Raw genomic sequence first — 6,665 nt, 5'->3', positions numbered from 1 at the left:
TTATTATTATTATTTTATTTTATTATTATTATTATTATTATTAATATATTATATTATATTATTATTATTATTATTATTTTATTATTAATATTATTATTATAATTATTATTATTATTATTTATTATTATTTATTATTATTATGATTATCATTATTATTATTATTATTATTATTATTATTATTATTATCATCATCATCATCATCATCATTATTATTATTATTTTATTATTATAATTATTATTATTATTAATTGTTATTATTATTATTATCATATTATTATTAGTATTATTAAATCTAATATTATTATTATCATAGACACATCTCTCCAATCCGAACACATCCGTTTCCCAGCATTTTGTTCGGATACAGAGACACCTGGATATGGAATCAGTCCCTATAGTGTACGAATAAAAAATTTAAAGAATCCGTCTCCAGGCACCCGGACTGGATAATGGAGACTTGTGGAGTTCTGGAAAAAGAGAGATGTCATCATTTGATCATAGCCAAACAGAAACATACCGAAACTCTTTCTTCCCGCGTACCATCTGGAATGGAATCACGTTTGGAATCCAAAGACCCTCACCTCGGCCACCACTAGTAAACCCTTTTAAATCTACTCTTTAGACTCTTGGCCGTGGTGGAATTGTAAATCTTTGTTTTTGTTTTTTTTTGGAGAATACTGGACACCCCTCAGAAATAATGCTCGTCATTGAGTTCGGATGAAGTCACGTGTAATAAATGGCCTTCGAAATTTAAATAGCCTGACACTGACCAAAAAAATGACGTCAAAATGCAAGTCCTTTGCCATAAAAGGAAAACAAAATCGTGAGTTGTATTCATAGTTCAACCAATGGGACCACTTGTCTTCATAGCACTACTAACAACTCACTAGGCGGTGCAAAAAAACAAATAATGACGTCAAACTGCCAGTCCTTTTGGATTTCAGTGTCGGGTTATAACAAAACGATGGCTACGCTTAAACCCTCTCTAACCCCCCCCCCCCCCCTTCTCCTCTCTCCCCATTCCTATCACCCCCAAAACACCCTTTCATCGCACCCTTACAACCAATTAATTAACAATTCTAGTCCATTCCTTTATTCCACAGCATGCATAGCTTCAAAAATAAAAAGTAGCTCAACTACAACGGATCTGCCTTTAGCATCACTGACTGACCAGTGCTGGCACCGTACACATCTCTAAACGGAGAAAACAAAACAGACGTGTAAATCTATATAATATAAGACAGAAACATCATTCAGTTCAGCATTCTACTGTCTATCGTCCGTCCTTCGCACGCTGACGACACAGTGAGCCAGCAAGCTACACGCCACACGTGGACTTATAGATTCACCGAACCACAAAGAAATCGTTCGCTCACCATCTATAATTAATCAAAGACAGGTACCAGTCACCACCTATCCTCCATCGACGCCAGAACTCGCTCGTTCCAAACCAACGATCGGTTGATTGATTGATAGGTCAGTGGTCAAAATTAACTGGCCACAAACTCCCATTCTTGTTATCCCATAGTTGATTCTTCAACAAACAGTCCTTTAATTAACTCCTATATTATTTGTATAAAATCATAAATTAAAATTTCGAACTTGTTTATGCACGTTATCTTAAAAAAAAAAGCAACGAAACAAATATCGGAGTTTATAAAGGAAAAAAACTACCACTTAATCAACCAATATAACATCCATTTTTTATTGAAAGTGCCTTGTTTATGTGTCAATTGAGGATTACTACAATTACATATAAATACATAAATACGTAATCTCATACAAAGATATTCAAAACTCGATTATCACCTTCTGCAACGCCAAGGTCAGATCGAACGGATTAATTTCCGGGTTGATATTTTCGATAAGATAAGCTTCAGCCGAAGCTTCAAACCCTTTCGGGGAATAAATAAAGGCAAGATTGATAAAATCATCATTTCGTCAAAGGGTTCTCGTTGATATAACGGATATTGGAATCACTGGAGTATATTATATAACAAAAACAACAACAACAAAAAACCGTCCCTGGTCGTGTTATTGAACTTCACGTTTTCACATGGCCTATGACTTATGACGTCAGAACCCAAGAATCATGGAAATCCCCACAGATATAAATAAACTGTTTCAACTTCGCCTTTTGGTGATTCTCGTTGCCTTGGTAACACAAGCGAATGGTAAGTCGTAAAGCTTAAAGCTTATAAATAAATAAATAAATAAATAAATAAATAAATAAATAAATAAATAAATACAATAAATTAATAAATAAATACATAAATAAATAAATAAATAAATAAATAAATACAATAAATAAATAAATAAATACAATAAATAAATAAATAAATACAATAAATACAATAAATAAATACAATAATAAATAAATAAATAAATAAATACAATAAATAAATACAATAAATAAATAAATAAATAAATAAATAAATAAATAAATAAATAAATAAATAAATACAATAAATAAATAAATAAATAAATAAATAAATAAATAAATAAATAAATACAATAAATAAATAATAATAAATATAAATACAATAAATAAATACAATAAATAAATAAATAAATAAATAAATAAATAAATAAATAAATAAATAAATACAATAAATAAATTCTCTTCATTCATCCCATAGGGGAAATTTGTCTCTCGGGTCTGATCCAAGGGAAGATTGGAATAACCCAGGCGTCTGCCGCAGTGCAGCGCCGCAAATTGAGCTAGGATGAGGTGACTTGCTCAAGGCCACACAGCGCAGCGGCGGGTGATCAAACTCGGTACCTTTTGGATACGAAGCAAAGACCGTACACCGCTGAGCCACGCTGCCCCTTTCACGTTGGTTTGAAAGAATTTCCGTTACATCAATTACCCATAACAACTTAGGTTACCAGACCTGCATATGTGTTCACATCGGCCTTTTACATTTTTCTTTTCTTTTTAAAAGGTACTGCGTAAATCAAAACTCAAGGAAAGGAAAGTGAATATAATGTTCAAATATGTATGAAAGGTGCCAGACAAAAGAGGAAAGAAATATACATGAAAAAAACCATCCCAAAAAATCAGTCTACCTCGACTGGGGATCGAACCTCAGACCTTCTGATTACCGGTCAGACGTACTACCATTACACCGCTTTCATATACAATTGTTGAGATCTGTACCTTACACCAGCAGTGCCTGCTCCTTAGTTTCTTACAATGTCCAAATAAGGATGAGAAATTCACTGTTACCGCTGTGTGAATGGACAATATTTTGCGTTGGTTTGACAATATTTCCATCACAGCAATGAGCCCATAATCATTCGAATTATCAGACCTTCAAATATAAACACGTCGATGCAGGCCTTTATAGTCGGTTATCTTTCCAGTCCCTTTCCACGCCGTGTCTACTTTTGACAGACCTGAAGCAGATCCAGTCTCAAGTAGCGAACTAATTAATATTTTTTTGGAATTCGATAAATAAAAGAAATATCGATGAATGAGAAATGGGTTGACACTAAGCATGCTACAGTCATTCTTAATAATTGTCACGTTTGTTCATATTATCGATTATTAATTGTCAGTTTTTTTAATTGGGGTACAATCGATTTTTTTTTATTAAAGGAAGGAAGGAGGGGGGTGGTGGTGGTATTTTTGTAGTGGTGGTGGTGGTGGTGATGGTGGTGGTGGTGACAGTTGTGGTGGTGGCAGTAGAGGCGGTGACGATGGTGGTTGTGGTGGTGATGATGGTGTGGTGATAGTGGTGGTGGTGACAGTTGTGGTGGTGGCAGTAGAGGCGGTGACGATGGTGGTTGTGGTGGTGATGATGGTGGGGGTGATAGTGGTGGTGGTGACAGTTGTGGTGGTGGCAGCATGATGATGGATGTAGTGGTGGTGGTGGTGACGATGGTGGTAGTGGTGGTGGTGGTGATGATGGTGGTAGTGGTGGTGATGCATGACGATGGTGGTAGTAGTGGTGGTGGCGATGATGGTGGTAGTAGTTGTGGTGGCGATGATGGTGGTAGTAGTTGTGGTGTGGTGGTTCAATCCAGCCCTGTCGCCAGACAGACCACCAAATTTGTCGCTGACTACAACGTAATCAGAGCATGCCATCCAACACGAATTCCCCCCCCCCCCCCCCCCCCCCCCACCCGCAGGCCTAGCCCAAGGCCAAGGACACAGTGACAATTCAATCTTCTGCCATTATTTATTAAAGACTTCGTATCGGTACACTGAATCCTTCAAAGTGGAAGATACAAAAATCCTGGCTTACCCTGAAAAAATATAATGTCTTTAAAGTTTTAGCCAGAAAACTCTTCCTTCAATCATATCGATCGGTGATCCTCACCTTGTCAAACACTTTCAAACCTGGGACTTCAACGAAGTTTGAGAGTTTTTGAGAAGATTGACACTGTCAGTACGTCATTGGCATGTTCTTTTCTATGTCATCTCTTGTTCCCCGCCCAGCACAGTGCAAATGTGCTTACAGTATAGCACACAAATGCACATATTCAATACCATTGACATTGACCTTTTCTTTTCTATGTCATTTCTTATTCCCCAGCACAGTGCAACTGTGCTTACAGCATAGCAATAAGTGCACATATTCAATACCATCGTTATTGGTATTTTCTTTTCTATAACCTTCTTGTTCCCCAGCACAGTGCAAATGTACTTACAGTGTGGCAGAAAACCACACACCATCAATATCATTCACATTTTTCTATGTCATTTCTTATTCCCCAGCACAGTGCAACTGTAATTACATTATGGCAGAAAACCACATGCTATCAGTATCATTAATATTCCTTATATAATTCCTTATTCCTTAGCACAATGCAAGTGTACATACAATGTGTCTGAAAACCACATATTACATATCATTGACATTTTCTACAAAGATCTTTTTTTGTTCCTCAGCACAATGCAAATATACTAACAGCATGGCAGAAAAGCACATATAATCATTATCATTGACATTTTTCTCTATCACTTCTTGTTCCCCAGCACAATGTAACTGTGCTACCGACTGTGCTGCCTCGTGTAGCCCCGGATTTTATTTCGACTCTGGAACTTGTGTCACGTGTCCCCAAGGATCATAGTGAGTACTCACGTTACAGTTAAAATGACATTTTGTTGAGGATGAGAGAGAGGATGGGGTTGTAGGAGATGTGTTTACGCTCTTTTCTCAGTCCTTTGATCTTTTAGAGAATAATAAATTAACAATAGATGAATAAATGAATCAAAGTTTAATATAAAACAAACACACGAAAAAATCATACTTGAATGAAATTAGATACGATGAGCAAACCCCCCATACATTCGAAGTAAACACGACGCACCACATGGTCTAAAAATAATCATGAACAAAAACAAAGAGCAGGGTACCATTAACATCAACGTCATTTATTTTTGCAATGGGCATGATCTATATTAACTTTCCATATGCTCGAGGTCATTGGTCACATGGCAAAACGTGCTCAAAGTGACCCGCATAGTGAAAAGTATTCACAGATGTTGGACTATCAAAAATCACGATTGGTCATTGTGTTCAGCATGACCCATGGATATGTTTACAACTTTCATAAACGAAGCAGCGTGTTTAGATACATTGAGAAATGTCCAATCGTTGTACAACAAATCATGTGATTGATGACTCGGTTGGACGAAAACATGAATATAGTATAGAGATCGCTCCCATTGTAACCAGCTATATATTTGTCCAAGTGAGCTTGCGGGAAGTGTCATTAATCCCGTATTTTGATTGGACAAATAAATATCTACTGGTTAGCATTGTTAGTTTTTCCATCCCACTCCCTCTCTCTTTCTCTCTATAATGCGATGTCTTCTCCCTCCCTCTCTCTCTGCCGTGTGTGGTTGTGTATGCGTATGCAAGAGAGAGAGAGAGAGAGAGAGAGAGAGAGAGAGAGAGAGAGAGAGTACTATTGAGTACTACTGACCGTGTAATTCCGATCCCCCTCTCCTCCCCCCCCCTCCCTTCCTCAATCTACGCCGCTGTACTCTGAAAAAAAAAAAAAAAGAAAAAAAAGACAGAACATGTGTATAAAAATTTTGACCAGAAAACTCATCCTTCAAATATCGAACGTTTAAAACGACCCTCATCTTGCTAAAAACTCTCAGACTTGGAACTTCATGGAAGTCCCAGGTTTGAGAGTTTTTGTCAAGATGAGGGTGATTTTAATGGGTCGATATTTGAAGGACGAATTTTATGGCCAAATTTTTATATGCATGTCTTTCCAGAGTATAATATTTTCCCGTGCCCCGCCTTTTCCAGTGGTCGATACCACATCATTAAGTGGCGATCAAATATAGCAATTGTTGTTCTGTGATTACACGTGTGTGTGTGTGTGTGTGATAATTATATACTGTATGTGTATGTGTATTTATTTGTGTGAGAGAGAGAGAGAGAGAGAGAGAGAGAGAGAGAGAGAGAGAGAGAGAGAGAGAGAGAGAGCGGAGACAGAATGAGATTGTAGGGGAGAAGGAGAGGAGGGAGAGAAAGAGAAAGTGTGAAATTGAGTGAGTGAGATTGAGAAACATAGATGGCGTGTGTGTGTGTGTGTGTGTGTGTGTGTGTGCGTGTGTGTGTGCATGTGTGTGTATGTATATGTATATATGTGTGTATATACGTGTATGTGTGTGTGTGAGAGAGAGCGAGAGAGAGAGA

At 36.9% G+C, this 6,665-nt stretch overlaps 1 long non-coding RNA gene across 1 annotated transcript in view; it reads left to right on the top strand.

The window, feature by feature from the left end:
• Positions 1–5,224, top strand: part of LOC144959018 (uncharacterized) — a 13,977-nt gene extending 8,753 nt beyond the window's left edge. Inside the window, exons 3-4 of the long non-coding RNA XR_013642550.1 lie at positions 1,826–2,174; positions 4,985–5,224. This is a non-coding gene — a long non-coding RNA (uncharacterized LOC144959018). The remainder of the gene's footprint in view (positions 1–1,825; positions 2,175–4,984) is intronic.
• Positions 5,225–6,665: the final 1,441 nt, after the last annotated feature.

This window comes from Berghia stephanieae, chromosome 13, assembly GCF_034508935.2.
Source record: "Berghia stephanieae isolate SIO BIC M18660-M18661 chromosome 13, UCSD_Bste_1.3, whole genome shotgun sequence".
Lineage (NCBI taxonomy): Eukaryota > Metazoa > Mollusca > Gastropoda > Nudibranchia > Aeolidiidae > Berghia > Berghia stephanieae.
Note: the sequence above shows the minus strand (reverse complement) of the source record. Positions and strands in the feature narration are given on the sequence as shown.